General features: G+C 35.2%; 2 pseudogenes; one reads left to right on the top strand and one right to left on the bottom strand.

Annotated features, from left to right (window-relative positions):
• Nucleotides 1-372: 372 nt before the first annotated feature.
• On the top strand, nt 373-1,503 carry LOC150064630 (heat shock protein HSP 90-beta pseudogene; annotated as a pseudogene).
• Nucleotides 1,504-3,490: 1,987 nt separating this feature from the next.
• Nucleotides 3,491-16,942, bottom strand: LOC150064629 (ribosome biogenesis protein BRX1 homolog pseudogene; annotated as a pseudogene).
• Nucleotides 16,943-17,738: the final 796 nt, after the last annotated feature.

The raw sequence follows: 17,738 nt of genomic DNA, 5'->3' as shown, positions 1-17,738 counted from the left end.
TTGAAGTCATCCCATCATTTTTGAGCTTTTCTGGTCTCACATATCATGCTTAGCTATGATATTTACCCCTATAAGAGAAAAATCCAAAACTTGTTTCATATATAAGAAATAACAAAATATCTTAAATAACTAACTCTTAAAAAATTTTGTCTTTCCTCTCTTTATAAAAGTGACACTGAGATTAATATTTCTCCTAAGGTATGTATCCAAATTGAACAAAGATTTTGACATATTATGTATTATCTTACCATTTGGAAAAGAGCTTTTAAAATTTTGAATGTTGAGTCAGACCGGTGCAGTGCTCCTCACGTGCGAGTCCCACGCCGTCCGGGCCCACCTCGTCTTGCAGTATGGCAAGTCTTTCCCTGCACGATGCCTGAAGAAGTGCACCATGGAGAGAGGAGGTGGAGACTTTTGCCTTTCAGGCAGAAATTGCCCAGCTCATGTCTCTCATCATTAATACCTTCTATTCCAACAAGGAAATTTTCCTTCGGGAGTTGATCTCCAATGCTTCTGATGCCTTGGACAAGATTCTTCATGAGAGCCTGGCAGATCCTTCCAAGTTAGACAGTGGTAAAGAGCTGAAAATTGACATCATCCCAAACCCTCAGGAACGGACCCTCACCTTGGTGGACACAGGCATTGGCATGACCAAGGATGACCTCTTTAATAACTTGGGAACCATTGCCAAGTCTGGTACTAAGGCATTTATGGAGGCTCTCCAGGCTGGAGCAGAGAACTCCATGATTGGGCAGTTTGGTGTTGGATTTTATTCTTTCTATCTGGTGGCAGAGAAAGTAGTGGTGATCACAAAGCACAATGATGATGAGCAGTGCACTTGGGAGTCCTCTGCTGGGGGAGCCTTCACTGTTCAAGCAGACCATGGTGAGCCCATTGGCCGTGGTACCAAAGTGATCCTCCAACTCAAAGAAGATCAGACAGAGTATTTAGAGGAGAGGCACGTGAAGGAAGTGGTAAAGAAGCACTCTCAGTTCATAGGCTACCCCATCACCCTCTACTTGGAGAAAGAACCAGAAAAGGAAAACAGCGATGATGAAGCAGAAGAAGAGAAAGGTGAGAAAGAAGAAGAAAAGGATGAAGAGGAAAAGCCTAAGATTGAAGATGTGGGATCAGATGAGGAAGATGACAATGGTAAGGAGAAGAAAAAGAAGACCAAGAAGATTAAGGAGAAATACATTGACCAGGAAGAACTGAACAAGACCAAGCCCATGTGGACCAGAAATCCTGATGACATCACTCAGGAGGCATATGGAGAATTCTACAAGAGCCTTACCAATGACTGGGAAGATCACTTGGCAGTCAAGCACATCTCTGTAGAAGGTCAGTTGGGAGTTCAGAGCACTGTTCTTCATCCCTGGTCGGGCTCTCTTTGACTTATTTGAGAACAAGAAAAAGAAGAACAATATCAAAGTTTATGTCTGTCGTGTGTTCATCATGGATAGCCATGATGAGTTAATACCAGAATATCTCAACTTGTGTTGAAATTTAATATATTCCTGATTCACTCATTTTATTTTTAATATATAGATATATGATTGTGTCTTATTTTAATATTGTTTATTTGTTCTTCAACTGCTAGTCTAGCAAGAAAGATCAGTTTCCACTTTGCTGAGTTTCTTGAGGAAACTTTTTGGTTTCATTTTAACAAATACTACCTCAGAAAACAAAGGTTCTCACCCACTGTGTGTTCCAATAAATAATGTCCATTACAGTGTGTATGGCAAAGCAGGGAGCTCTATCAGATACAAATGAGTAAATTATTTCAATAGAAACAAGAGCTTTGAAAACAAAACCAAAAGAAAAATATTATTTTTTCTGTTACTGTTTGAACGAAAAAGTTAACTTAGATTATTGAATATATGTCTCCTTATAGATGAAGCAATAAGGTGCACTTCAGTTCTACATTATAGAAAAGGAAATTTAATTCAGTATCTCTGTTTTATTTCTCATCCTCATGGGATACAATTAGCTCAGATGACAGTAGGTAACAAACAGAGGTCTTTGTATTAACTCTATAAATATGTGCCTGTACAAGATGAAACAGGTGTATTAAAGACTATTACTTTTGTAATGTTACTTTTTTAGTGTCTTTTGTATTAAGTGTCTTCAGCTTTTTTTTTAACATGGTGGCATTCAATTTAGGTAGCATGTTTCACACTTAGATTTTAAAACAGAAAACAGAATGAATACCTTTTTATGAGGACCAAAAATATGATTACAGCTTAAAAGCAAGTGAAGAAGCATCATCTTCCTTGGACAAGTATTATTTGAACATTCAAAGTATACAAATATGATTCCATTTCCTGGAGATGGAAAAAAACACCAAAATTTTGTTTTAAGTACCATGTAGCACGATGATAGCTTATGGCAATACAAAGACTTAACACAAGACCAAATGGAGGCAAATGTCCAGCGTTATTTCTTAACAGAAACTGTAGCCACAGTAAATATGCAAGGGCAAAGAAGCACCAAATGAAATGCAAATATAAAAATATTCACAATTATTAAGCCACATGAAGGAAATGATGAAACACAGATTTCACTAGTATAAAAATGTAGAAATAACAAAATAATAAAGGTCTCAGTAATATAAGTTGTCTTTTATACATAATTAGTTTACTAGGCTATGCTTCAAAGAAATACTGTAATCCTGGTACAATTTAATTGAACTCTACTTAAGAAAAAATTTCAAATTCTCATGAAGAAATGCCTGACTCCAACAATTTCCTCAATGGAATTAACAAATAATATATTAAATGAATTGTTAATGTCCTTCTTATGATGTCTATTATCTGATTCCAAGACTTAGAGGAGAGGTTGAAATTTTAAATACTCTGAAACATGAAAATGGATCCCCAACATTCTAGATTTAAATCTAATCACTACAAAGTGATAAGGGTCAGTTAGTGCTTAAAACGGGGCATATTTTAGGGACAAAGAGTTTTGTCTAGTGGTAGAGTGGTTGCTGAGCATGCACAAAGACTGGGGTTTGGTTCCTCACTACCACCTACATAGAAAAAGCCAGAAGTGGTGCTGTGGTTCAAGTGGTAGAGCTGTAGCCTTGAAAAAGCCCAAGGACAGTGCTCAGCTCTGAATTCAAGCCCCAGGACTGGCAAACAAACAAAAAATAACAACAAAAATACCCTAAAACAAAACAAGGCATATCCTAATTGAAGAGCACTACATTTTGAGCTAAAATTCTACTTTATGTTTTACAAATCACAATTATGTCGCAATCATAGACATTATTCTCACTCTTCAGCCAAAGGGACAAAATGAGATTCTGTTAGTAGAGTCCTGTTCACTAAGAGAACATGTTTTGTATACTACATATTCCACATCCATGTTAGATTGATATTTTGTTCTGGGTAACTGAGGTTGGTATGATGAAGAGAATTATCTAGGGAGACTTGTTTAGAGATAGTAGAATTCATTTTTTTAAGATTTAAAATTATCTTTTCAATGGCACATTAATTAAACACTAAGTGGTCCTGGATAATAGAAATATTTGCATGTAGAATACACATATAGGATAAGTATAAAACAAACTATCCATTAATTCATCTTCAAGTCCCTCTGTTCATCTTTTGAATGCTCCTTTGCCTTTCCTTTTTTACTTTCAAATCTATGTTAGGCACTGATCTGGTATAGCAAATATATCTACCGGGGGATCATGAGAAAGAAGAGATTTAGCTCTTTCTTTTTCAGTTTCTGAACATCCTTCCCTGTTTCTTCCTACATTTTGAAGCCATGATGAATCTTATTATACTCAGATGCATGTGTGATGACTGGTAATAAGGATTTTCATGTAAAGATTGCCCTCCCAAATTTCTGTGGAAAATCTGAGATTTAAGACAAAATGATGTCCTGTTTCTACAAGAGGAGAATGTTCTTCTGTTATCTGAAAGTTGCAAAACCATATTCTATTATTCAAAATGGTAAAAGTAAACACATGTTCCACAAAGAGTTGACTTTTGGAATGATATCTACTTGTACTAATATCTGAAATAAGATCTTCTGACAAATCATAATGTAGCAATTCATCAAAAACAGTGTCTGGGGACCTGGAACCTCTCAAGCAGAATTTGAAAGCCACATATAGGGATTCTGTTTGTGTTATCATCAAAACAAATATATTTATTGAAGTTTTTCATTTCATAGATATTGTTAATCACAAATAATTCACCTTTACCATCCATTTTAGTACCTGCTTTACAATGAATAGTCAACATTATGACCTTTTCAGGTCTGAATTAAATGTCTTGTTCTGAAATTTATTTCTCTTGCAAATGGGACCTGGGATACAACCTCTGTCTTCTTCCTCCACTTCTGCCTTGCCAGTTGGCCTACCTGATTTCACAGCATCTTTTCCATATCTTTTTGCATTCTACATTTGAACCAGTGTGCCCCTATGACATGTCCCCTTGGCTGCCCTCCTTCCTCCTCCTCCTCCTCCTCCTCCTCCTCCTCCTCCTCCTCCTCCTCCTCCTCCTCCTCCTCCTCTCCTCCTCCTCCTCCTCCTCTCCTCCTCCTCCTCCTCCTCCACTACCTCTTCTTCCTTCTCCTCTTTCCTCTTCTTCTTCCTCCTCCTCCTCCTCCTCCTCCTCCTCCTCCTCCTCCTCCTTCTCCTCCTCCTCCTTCTTCTTCTCAGTTCTGGGCTTGAGCTCAGGGCCTGAGTACTGGCCTTGGGCTCTCTCAAGGCTAAAGCTCTACCTGAGCAACATTACCAATTCCAGCTTTTTTCTGTGTATGTGGTATCGAGGAATTGAACATGGGTCTTTGTGCATGCTAGGCAAGCACTCTACCGCTAGGCCAAACTCTCGGGCCTTGAGCTTCTTTTTTATTTGATATTTTACTGTTGGATAATGTGCAGAGGGGTTACAGTTCCAATCACCAGTTAGTAGGTGCATTTCTTCTCACACATTGATACCCCTTCTCATATATTTCTCCCCATTTCCCTCCCCCCACCCCCTACCAATCATCTCGTTTATGAGATAGTAGAATTCTGTAACAGCATCCTTAATGCTTATCTTTCTGGTGAAAATAAAATTCAAATGAATTCTTGTGTCATATTCCTGCATATCCTTACATGATTGAATTAATTTTTAATGCAAAGGAAAGGGAAGTTTGAGACAAGCTGATCTAGAGTATTTGAGGTAAATACATACAATAGATTTTAAAACTCTAGAGAATGCTGCAAAGACATAGAATATTCTAGTTCAGGGATGACCTATTTTCACTAAAAAGATTATGTATAACAATAAATCATGACAGCTGGAAATGATATCATAGATATTCTAAAAGTTTTTAAATGTCCTGGAAAAAATATACATGAAATTCTATGAAATATGTGTCAAATTCATGTACATGAAGACAATTCTTGATTTACAATGTGCTTGTAGACACATTGATACTGGGAATTACCATGTGATAAAATTCACCCATTTTATATTAGCATCCATGTCCACCTCAGTTCCTGCCCAGGTTACTAAAGGGCTGCCTGGGTATTGCAGCTCACGCTCCCATCCATCACAGGAAGAGCTTCTGGCAGTGCTTATACATCCTTGGAGATCACACTTCAAAATGCAAAAAACTACAGTTTGTTCTGAATATTTTTATTTTGGCACCATTTGAAAGTGAAAATTCCTAAATAAAGACATCCTACGTTGGGAACTCAGCCAACTCTTAACTAAGCAACATATATAAATTCATTTTTTATAGTCTTTATGCTTTTTTTCCACAGCTGCCTGAGATGATGGAGGAGCTTGGGGCAGGTGATTTTAGGGCTAGTGATTGGACCTATGCACTAATACTTTCTAGGCAGTCCAGCTACCTCCGGGTTACAGCCTCTGGGTTACTAACCTACATTAGGTTAGTAAATATGACTTCTGTACATGCTGTTGAACAATGAAAGAGATATTTTATTTGAATTAGCTAAGGTTTTTTTCTATTTTAAACAGCAAAAATGAACAAACAACATAAAACAAACAGAACATTAAAGAACACAAAAGATAATGAAGTTCTATATAAATTATTAATCTGTCAAACACACACAAACACACAACATCACATGACACAAAGACAAAGATCACTATAAATAATTCACTAAGGATAGGGAAGCATAAATAGAATAACAGGCAGATACCAATCACCTATAATATTACCAGTATTTTATAGCATTTTTCTATATATTTCTGCTTTAAAACTTACAGATATTTTCTGTTGAAGTAATAATTGTTAGAATTAAATCAAATTTAAAATAGTGCATTAATATGCAATATGTACAGATACATCAGCATTCACCACATTTTCATTCACTTTAAAAATAATGCTATTAATGTTCTGATATAGAATTACTGGAATATGCAGTTAACATCAATTTCAGATTTTATATAATATGCAGACTTATTAATTTGCAAACATCTTTAAAAGCAGTGATGTTAATAAATCTAATAGGGTCATAGAAAGCACACACACATTATATTCACTAAGAAAGTCTCAAGAAATTCTATACCTAAGATAATAAAAATAAAATACTAATTAAAGCTTTATAAAAGAGCATTCAGTATAAATACCATTCATACTGAGCCAATTCAGCTTTTCAGAACTAGACAAGAAATTTACACAGTCATATTGAACCTTCATACAGGAATTCAAGATAAAATATATTTAATTCCTTTTCCTTTTAAAGTATCAAAGTAATATATAAATTAATCAAAGTATAAAAATGCTTAGACATACACTGGGAGAAAAAATATATGACTTCTACACAGAAACCATACACGCACATTACGAAAACCATTACACCAGACAAACATTACTATACATCAAACACACTACTCACTGACACACACATTTCAAGTTCTTCTTAATTGCAATGCAAAAAAAAATCAGTTTTCCTTATATTCAATATATGCCTAAGTACCTCTTTGTATTTATAGAAAATGATATACATATTGAAACAAACTCCAAGATATGCAAACAAAAGATTTCATTTTGTTTTGACATTTTTTTCTTACCTTTCAGTTTTTGATGATTCTGTCTTATTTACCTTATGTATGATATGTTCATCAGAAGGGTTGACAGTGAAATTATAGAACTCTAGAGGAAAAAAATGAAAAAGTGCAGCAGAGGGCCTCATTGATAAATGTGAAGTATAGAACTCATGTAGAGAGAGAGGAAGGACTGGGAGAAATATGGGAACAGAAAACATGGAATTAAAGGAAATGTACTCATTAACTAATTAATATAATTGTAATCCCTCTGTGAATCTCTGCTATAATAAAAATAAAGTGAATTAATGAAAATAATTAATAAAAATTGTGACTACTTTTTTTTGGGGGGGGTCAGTCATGGGGCTTGAAGTATGGGCCTGGGTGCTTCCTGTACCAGAACTCTTCAGCTCAAGGCTCCCACCCTACCCCTTGAGCCACAGCTCCACTTTCAGTTGTCTAGTCATTAACTGGAGATAAGAGTCTCATGGTCTTTAGTGCCCAAGCTGGCTTTGAACCACAATCCTCAGAACTCAGCCTCCTGAGTAGCTAGCATTACAAGCATGAGCCACAGCACTCAATTTTCAATCACCTTTTTCTTTCACTTTTTAGTTTACTATTTCCCAAATAAAGAGGTTTTGATCAATTTAATTCAAAAGAAATACAAGATGGCAGTATTTGGAAAAAGAATTTTGTTAAGGATGTATCCATTAAATTTAAATGGCTTTTTTCCTTTGGTTTTTGTCATATTTCAATACCAGAAAAGAACTGCTGTGCTCTGTTTTCTTTTAAAATTTCAGACTTCTCAGGTGGAAAATGTTCACATCAAATACTGTTTCTTTCCTATATTCACTGAAAAAAATATTTACAAGAAACTATAGTTATTGTGTGAACATAGATAAAAACTGATTTTACTTCCTGAAATACAGCTCTGAGTTTGAAAGAGATAATTGGAAAAATTAGCTAAAAGCTAATACTATTATCATTTTATTTTTCCATATCCATTTATTTCATATCATTATAGAAAATGACTTGAGCCTTCAAAACATAAACTCTTACTCTTCTGGATTGTTATTTCTACCAGAGCCCGATGCCATTTGCTTGCTCCTGGATTTATTATTTTCTAAGGATGGAGTTCAGACTATGGTGAAAACAATTTTTATTTCTTTCAGACAACAGATAGAGAAAAAAATGTCATGTTTTTAAATATGACATGATGACAGCACACAAATATATGGCAATAGGTATGGAATAAGAAGAAACTATGGTGATAACCATAGAGATAAGGGAAGTATGTGTCAGAGATTGCAAGGACTCTTCTATCTATTCTATTCCTGCCTTTTTTTTGCATGAACATATATTTAATTGCGAATCAAGAAAGAAATTCCAATATATATGACTTTTTATATTAAAAATAGTACATCTTTTAGCATTTACACATTACTTTCATATTGTCTCATTTATAAAATGCAAAGCCAGCCAGTCTCTAAAGTCCATAAGACTCTTATCTCCAAGTAACTACCTGAAAACGATAAGTGGTCCTATGGTTCAAGTGGCAGAGCACTAGTCTTGAGCTGAAGAGCTTGACAGTGCCCAGGACCAGAGTTCAAGTGCCACAACCAACCAGAATAATATAAAAGAAAGAGAACAATTTAAGATGAAAATGTATACCTATATCTATAAAAAGGCAAAAGTATCAGTATTGGCAGTTTACTAAAGCAAGTAGAAAGATACACCATAAGCAAACATATTTACTTTGAGTACAATGTCAAGAAATGAGAAGCTATATGAACTTTTGAAAATGAATGCATAGAGACAAATAAACAGAACAAAAACATTTGCATTTTGCTATTACTCAGTTTTACATGTTATTTTCTGAATTCAAATATGCAGAAATATCTGGTTGGATCTGATTAAGTGATTAGAAATTTTTGTGAGTGAAGCAATTCTATCAATTCCAGCTATCCTAAAATTGATACATTGGTGAGAATGGGCACAAGATGCAGCCTGATCAAGAGAACCAAAAATAAACATCTCACACAGAACATGGCAAAAAGGTACACATAAAATCCATAATCCAAATCTTAGTTAAAGGAATCCAGGTGTGAAATCAACATTTAACAGATGCTAGGATTGATCAGGAACACATCTGACCAAACATAAATTAAGTGCAGAGAGAGTAGAGAATGCCAGGTATTGTGGTTGTGAAAAGTAAGAAGGGAGTAGGGCTGTATACATTGAGAAGCAGGTGTTAGGCAGAAGCTAAGTTTTCTTTGGTAGAGAAATTGACAAGGTGATTGCTGAGATTAAAATAGAAAATAGTTTCACCAAATTATTAAAAATCTTTTGGAATGGTTCCATTAATGGGAAGTAAATACACATAAGAAAATTGTTAAAGATAGGAAGAGACTCTATAATCAAAATCTTGGATGGGATTATTACATGGGATAATTTCAAAATAAAAAGACCACAACAAATTAATTAGGCCAGCAACATAACATCTAAATTTCTGTTCCATTGCAAACTGTAGTCACTCCATAATCTTATGCATACCATCTAAAGCTTTGGGGCCAATCTTCTCTTCTACAGTGTATAGGTAGTGAATATACATCTATGTCATACAGTGTGAAACAGAAATGGAGGAAAGAAAAGAACTTCATCAGTTGAAATATAAACAGCTAGCCCATATTAGTTTGAAATAAGACTTTGAAAACTAAAATAGGGAAGAGCAAAAGAGTTCTATGATTTTTTTTTAATCTTTCAATAGGCTTACCATGCTAATCCGCTAAACTTGCAGAGAACATTTCTATTTGCTTTTTTCATTATTATTTGCACAGTTTACAGATAGTTACCACAGTACGTAATATCCCATTAAAATAATTCTGTTTAGATATTGAATTTAAATTACATCTATAGATGTACTCTTGCCAACTCTAAAACAAATTTCCCGTAAATGTACTGAAAGATAAGAAGAAAAAGACTCACTTAATTGGCCTCATACACTCATACGATCTGAATGGTGCCTAAGTAGCAATAAAAATTTGCAATAGCCCTTAGGACAGGCACATGATAAGCAGCCTGCAGTATGCAATAAAGCTTCAAGGATAGCAACATGAATCAGTTTCCTAAGTATACTGCTCACAGTGAGAAAGCAATAACAGAGAGCATATCTTTTTATTCATACATGACAAAAAGGTCCTGATAATGAAAATGCCATGATATGATACTACAAGGAATGTTTCAACCTACTGGTCCTACAGGAATTACAACACCCTAACTAGAAGTTTCTCCTCTTTGTGGAATTCAATTGTTCATTTTTCTGGTTTGGAGAATTGCTAGCATATTTTGATTCCTATTTTATAGGATAACAAGCCAAGACATTAATATTGCTTTATACAATCTTTATATAAACCTTTTTTCACTGATATTATGTCTGCCTTTCAAATGGAGCATTAAGTATATAAAATGGAAATAGATATTAGATGCATAACCATGTCTAATTTCACAAAAGGCTAGGAACTCTCAGACTACATATCTCTCACCATTGGAGCAGATATAGACAGCAATATGAAAGGCCATCTTCACCTGTTACAATGGAGTTCCAGAATGGAGCCCTGTGATAATGCTGGATAAACTTTGCAACACCCCCTCAGAAAAAAATGCTGCAGGATGAATAAGCTTGAAGCTAGCTGAACACGTGAGGACCTACGTATGGGGCAATGTACCTGAAAGTTGTTCAAGAGAGAAAAATTTTGCTATAAGTATTTTGTTAGGATTTAGCCTAGACTCATTAATAATCTAATTTAGACATGAATTGACCCAGCATGATGAGGGAACAAAAGGATTGAAAGATGAAAAATATAGATTAAAGATATGTTTATACTCTATATGTCATGTAATTGTTAAGTGCAAATTTCAGGTTTTATATTACAAAGAGGATTATGACCTGAGGCCTACTGAACACAGAGACCAGAGGCCAAAAATTGGAGAAAAAAATAACATGCAATGTTGTGTGGTGTGGAGGTTAGATTTAGAGTGAAATGGAATAGTTGTTTGCGTTTGTGATGGATTGAACTTGACAGGAAAAATAAAAGAATGGAAAACTTTACCTGAATTCTCAGATTTCACTTAGGGGTAACTAACTGACTATTCTAACAGAACACCCAGAGTATTGTTAAAAATAAGCACATTGACAAGTTTAGGCTATGTGATCAATAACATACTGAATTAAGAATTCGTTAGACAATTAAATACTTAAATACTTGTTATGTTTTTAAATATCTATAAATTCGAATTTTCAGAATTATTAAAAAGTCAAGGAAATTCAGGAGATGGATAGTACAGGGCAAAGTTTTTCAGTATTGTTGCTTGAAATCTGTTTAACAAAATAATTTAGGGTCGATTGCAGAAATAGAAGAACTCTCAAGAGTTCAAGATCCTCTTGAACTGTACTATTACATAGTTGTAGACTGTTCCTTTATCAGCACAGAAAAGTATTGAAGAACTCTGCTCATTTTACCACAATACTTGATCAACAGTAATGAACATTTTAGTTGTGTGCATGATTATTTTGACAAATTAAAATTTTCCAGGCTTCCACCCAAACCTGTAGAGATTGGTATAGCCTCAGAAGTTATGTATGGCCCAGGTAATGGAATATTAAGTTTACTTAGTAATAGAAATCAAAGAGGACATTACAAGACTTAAGTATTTTGAGGAGACATGAATTGAATCTCACCCTATTTGCAGTCTAGGCACATACTCAAACTCTTGTGCAAAGCCTTTAGCCCCAGTGGCACTAAGGTAGAACACTAGCCTTGAGCTAAAGAGCTCAGGGACAATCATCAGGCTGAGAATTCAAGCCCTGCAAAGCAAAAAAAAAAAAAAAAAAAAAAAAAAAATCACCACCACCACCACCAACTAAAAACACTTGCTTTATGTTTAATTTTCCTGAAATATGGTGCTTCTGACTTTGTCAGAGCTGGCCTTAAACTTGAGCTAACAAGCAGATATTGTCATGCTTGGCTTGTAAGTGACAATTTTATGATAACAAAACACCTTTACAAACAGATTTCATCCTTGGAAATGTGGAGATGTCACTCATAAACTGTGAGGACTCAGACTGTAAATGTAAGTAAAATTCTCTTCAAACTTCAGACATCATTATTCAGACGTATTTCTGAGGTCCATCGAGATATGTATAGTAGATACTTCAACTGCACTTAATCACTTAGAAGTCAGTGAAAGTTATGAAGACATATTAGTCAAGATTTAACAAACATGTTCTTGATTTCTGTACTTCTAGAGAGGTAATGAAGCAAAAACACCTAGCCAAGCAATTGAACATGTGCAAAAATTTAAGGAAACGTGTTATTGAACTAAGACTAGAACAATATGCTGCAGGACAATACAATTGCTTCAGTTTCCTCTCATTTAATTCTATTTTACCTTCTAGTACTTGTTCACAGTGCAGATATCAGTAGGAATGTGGTTTTTTTTTGTTTTTGGTTTTGGTTTTTTTTTTTTTTTTTTTTTTTTTGCTTTGAAGATTCTGGGGCTTGAGCTCAGTGCCTGAACACTGTCTTTAACTTTCTCAAGGCCAGAGCTCTATCACTTGAGCCTTAGCGCCACTTCTGGATTTTTCTATGTATGTGGTACCAAGGGATCGAACCTAGATCTTCGTGCAGGCTAGGCAAGCAATCTAACACTAGACCAAACTCCTGGCCCCCGGCCGTGTTCTTACTGGTCAGGTGCTTTTCCACTTCAGCTACACTGTAATCATTTTTTTTCCTTAGATAATTTTGAACAGCATATCACATTTTAGCTTTTTATGTCCTGGAGCACAATTTCACTTCTTACATTTCCTGAGTTGCTGGCACAACAGTAATGAGGTACTGTGCCTAGAAGGAAAGAACCCTTTTAAATATTTAAAAACCAAGCTAAAGAAAGGTTAGATTTCTGAGATACACATGATAAATAAATCTTACATAAATACATCTTGAAAACATACTATCTCTAGGTGATCATTTTTTCATCTTCAAAATAGAATTCACATTTACCCCAGCAATAACTAGTATAATAGTAACCATACTCTCTTTTTCAAGTCACAGTTCATCTAATGCTCCTTGTTTGCCACTTAGTAATTATTGAGTTCCCATGAGTTCTTTGGTTACTCTGCATATATTTTAATAAATTTACATAAACCGATGTCTATCTAAAATTAAGCTCTGATTTAAATCATTATTATTTATTACTTATGTATTTGTTTGTGAGTAAGAATTTAACAAATGAAAAGAATGCATTTAAAGATAATCTCCAATCAAGAATGTTTTATAGTGTCATATCTGCAGTTATTAGCTATTAAGTATTAATTAGTAAAATGATCAGGGGAAGCCTCATTCATTAAGGAAAATCAAGGCAGGATAATTAGAGAGTAGTCTGGGAAATTTAATAATAAGATGGTTGTTTGAGTGTCTACACAAAGCTTAGGTTTGAGAAAGATAAATTTATTTTCTTGATTTCCAAATTCTTCCCCTGAAGCCCTACTAAGATAAATGAATGTTCCACATTAATTTTGTGATATTAGGTAATGTTTATTCCTGATTCTCATTATTAGAATACTATTTAGGGAACATGACATCTTACAACTGTTTCATGTAGTAAAATTTTTCTCTAAACAACTTGAGCTTTTAATGCTGAGAAGAGAATTTTGAGTAATTTGATTGTGGGTAGGGTGAGGGGAAAGAAATGAGGACAAAAAAACTAGAGGGGGTATCAATGTGTGAGAAGTAATGCAAGTAGTACCTGACAAATGTAACTCTAACCCTTGTATACATTAATCTAACAATAAAAGACCTCCCCAAAAGAGTCATACAATCTCTTCCTTTTCTTTCATGATTTAATTTTTATTGTAATTAATAGAGGGGCTATAATTTTATTCACCCGATAGAAGGTGCGTTACTTCACACACATTGATAACCCTTCTCATGTTTTTGTCCCCATTTCCTTCCCTGTTCCCCTCCCCTCATCCTGTTTTTCCCCCTTCCCTTTCCTATTTCAAATAAACATATAAACATATATAGAGCATACCAGATAACAAGGTTAGATACTGTCACAACACGAGAATAACCAAGGGGAAACAAAAGAGATGAGAAATAACATTGAAAATTAATGTTTTTTGATATCGCCACTCAAACATAGAAATTCCTCCCTTTGGTCAATACTAACATTTTCTCCATGCATCCCTTATCACTCAGGAGGGAGATTTTCTCATTATGGCTTCCTCTGTGAGTTGTCTGTTTATGGTTCTTGATGCCTGATTCCATCTATGTGTACTGTCACAACACACAATGACAGACTTACATAGCCCCATCTCTGTGGTATATTTGTAGTTCAAGGAACCCAGCAGTTCACAGCACCTAAGCATGAAATACAAGATAAATACTCTTGTTAAGTGGCCAGTGCTCCAAATGTACCCTGTGTGATTTTACTTTTTTACTGCTAAAAATGCAGTGCTTTATTTAAAAATAAAAGAAGAAAAGAAAAAGAAAAAACAGAGTGCTCAAATAACCACTCACAGAGCCAGAGTGAAGAAAAGCCTACATTTCACTTACTTTTTTCCAGTGCCATTCCTGTGGTTTGTTGTTTCTATTTATAATAACTTTTTAAGAAATTCCCTTGTTAAGAACTATTTTCTACTTGCACTTGGTTGGATCTGTAGGCATTATTTTTTCAAGTGTGTGGTTATAAATTAAAAATATGACTATCCCATGTTCAATTCGATCATCTCAGTGAATACTCAGATTTACAGTATCTGTATGTGTGTCTATAAAGTAATATAACAGAGCCTAAATGGCACACAGAACTCCACCTTATCTCTACCATGTATTTTCCATTTGTTTTGCCAGTCCTGGGCTTGGATTTTTCTCAAGGCTACAGCTCTACCACTTGTGCTTCAGCACCAATTCCAGCTTTTTCCTATGTATTTGGTACCAAGGAATTGAACCCCAGTCTTTGTACATGCTAGGCAAGCACTCTACCACTAGGCCAAACTCCCTGCCCCATATATTCTCTTAACAGTACATTTGAAAGTTAAAATGTCAACTAATCTTAGTCTACCCTTCGTTGAACACCAGCAAGTCTGCCCTAATATACTTCAGACTCTTTTGAACATTGTTGTGCCTTCATTTTACATTTATCTAGCACAAGGAAGCAATCCATGGAAATGTTTTGACTGATAGAAAAAGTAGCTTCACAAAGAAAAGTTAGGTTGCATGGCTTCCCTCATTGGTAAGAATGATAACAATAACCCAATTGTTTGGTTCATAGAACTATACAGAATGAACCTATCAACATGAACTCCAACGTATGGAAACAAGAGGTTCTTATGTCCTATATGCAGGATTTTTTCCTTTTCTCTTAATTTTCTATACCTATGTCTTATGTGTAAGATTATTCTATTATTTTATTTTTGGAAGGAAAAGGGAAACAGGAACAGCAGGACAAAGGATGAACTAATGCCACATTGATACTAACTTGACACTATGTTGGATATGAACCTTGCAACATAGGAGGAGGGGAGTTGGGAGGGTAGCTGGAGAAAATGAGTGATGGAGTAATAGTGTTTAAAAACAAAAACATTATTCGGACATGGTGACTCATGCCTGTAATCCTAGTTACTCAGGAAGCTAAGATCTGGTTCAAAGCCAGCCTTTTCTCATGAAAGTCCGTGAGAAACTTATCTCCAATCAACTACTAGAAAATGGGAAGTGGGGCTGTGGCTCAAGGGACAGGGAGGTAGCCTTGAGCTGAAGAGCTTGTGAACAATGCCCAGGCCCAGAATTCAAGACATGACCCACAAAACAAGCAAACAAATATATTCATTACCTTACTTATGTAACTATAAAACCTTGATCACCGCCCTTTCAATAAAGACTTTTAAAATGTAAATATCCTAAATACTACAAATATAAACACAAAAAATAAAATTAAAGAGAACAGAAAAAAAGGTAGATCCAAATTTTCTGAGTCCAGAAAGATTCTAAATAGGTGCTAGGCTTTATTGGATGGGGATGATCCCATACATGTCACTGTTCAGGCAATGTTATACTTGCTGTGTTTATGCTGCTGCAGTTTTTACATTCCAAACCAATGTAACCTTCAAAGACTATAATTTAGATTCTTTAAATACAGAATCATGTCATCTGCAAAGAAGGATACTTTTACTTCCTCTTTCCCTACTTGGATCCCCTTTATGCTTCTTTCTTTCCTTATTGCACTGGCTAGGAATTCTAATACTATGTTAAAGAGGAGTGGAGAGAGTGGGCATCCTTGTCTCATGCCTGATTTTAGAGGGAATAGCTTTAGTTTTTCACCATTAAGTGTAATACTAGCAGTGGGTTTGTCATACGCTGCCTTTATTATATCGAGGAATGTTCCATGGATTCCTAGTTTCTCCAGAGCTTTTAACATAAAGGGGTGTTGGATCTTGTCAAATGCCTTTTCTGCATCTATTGGGACAATCATGTGATTTTTGTCCTTGCTCCTGTTGATGTGTTGAATTATGTTAATTGATTTGCATATGTTGAACCAGCTTTGCCTCCCTGTGATGAATCCTGTTTGATCATCGTGTATAATTTTTTGATAAGTTGTTGTAGACGGTTGGCCACTATTTTGTTGAGAAGTTTTGCATCGATGTTCATCAAAGAAATAGGTCTATAGTCCACTTTCTTTGATGAATCTCTGTCTGGTTTGGGGATGAGGGTTATACTGGCTTCATAGAATGAGTTTGGTAAAGAACCTTCATTTTCAATTTCGTTGAAGAGCTTGAGGAGTATTGGTGTGAGCTCTGCTTTGAAGACCTTATAAAATTCAGCTGTGAATCCATCTGGCCCTGGGCTTTTCTTAGGTGGAAGTCCTCTTACCGCCATTTCTATTTCAGAGCTTGAAATAGGCCTGTTGAGTTGGCTTAGTTCTTCTTGGTTCAGTGTGGGTATGTTAATATTGGCTAGGAATTCATCCATTTCTTCTAAATTCTCAAATTAGTTGGCATAAAGGTTTAAGAAGTATTCCCTCATGATATTCTGGATCTTGGTCATTTCTGTCGTGATATTACCATTTTTGTCTGTGATTTTGTTTATTTCGGTATGCTCTCTCTTTTTTTGGTAAGATGTGCTAAGCGTTTGTCAATTTTGTTATTTTTTTCAATGAACCAACTCCTTGTTTTGTTGATTCTTTCTATAGTTTTTTTGGATTCCAAATCATTTAATTCCACTTTGATTTCAGTAATTTGCTTCCTTCTACTGGGATTAGGGTTGGTTTGTTGCTCTTGTTCCAGACGCTTAAGGTGAAACATTAACTTGTTGGTTTGCAATTTTTCCAACTTGTTGTTGTAGGCACTCAGCGCTATAAATTTTCCTCTGAGTACTTCCTTTGCCATGTCCCAAAGGAGCTGGTATTTTGTGTGCTCATTATTGTTAAATTTCATAAACTGTTGGATTTCTGTTCTGATCTCTTCGGTGAGAATCACCCATTGGTGATTCAACAATGTGTTGGTCAATCTCCATGATTTACAGGGTTTTTGTTGGTGGAGATGTGTGTTCAGTTCCAATTTGATGCCTTTGTGGTCTGAGAGCATGCAGAGAACAATTTCACTGTTTCTGAATTTGTCCAGGTTTGTTTTATGGCCTAAGATGTGGTCTATTTTGGAAAATGTTCCATGTGCTG

The sequence above is a fragment of the Megascapheus bottae genome, chromosome 4 (genome assembly GCF_031878675.1).
Source record: "Megascapheus bottae isolate mThoBot1 chromosome 4, mThoBot2.hap1, whole genome shotgun sequence".
Classification (NCBI taxonomy): domain Eukaryota; kingdom Metazoa; phylum Chordata; class Mammalia; order Rodentia; family Geomyidae; genus Megascapheus; species Megascapheus bottae.
The sequence above is the reverse complement of the archived record's forward strand: the minus strand, read 5'-3'. Positions and strand labels throughout refer to the sequence as shown.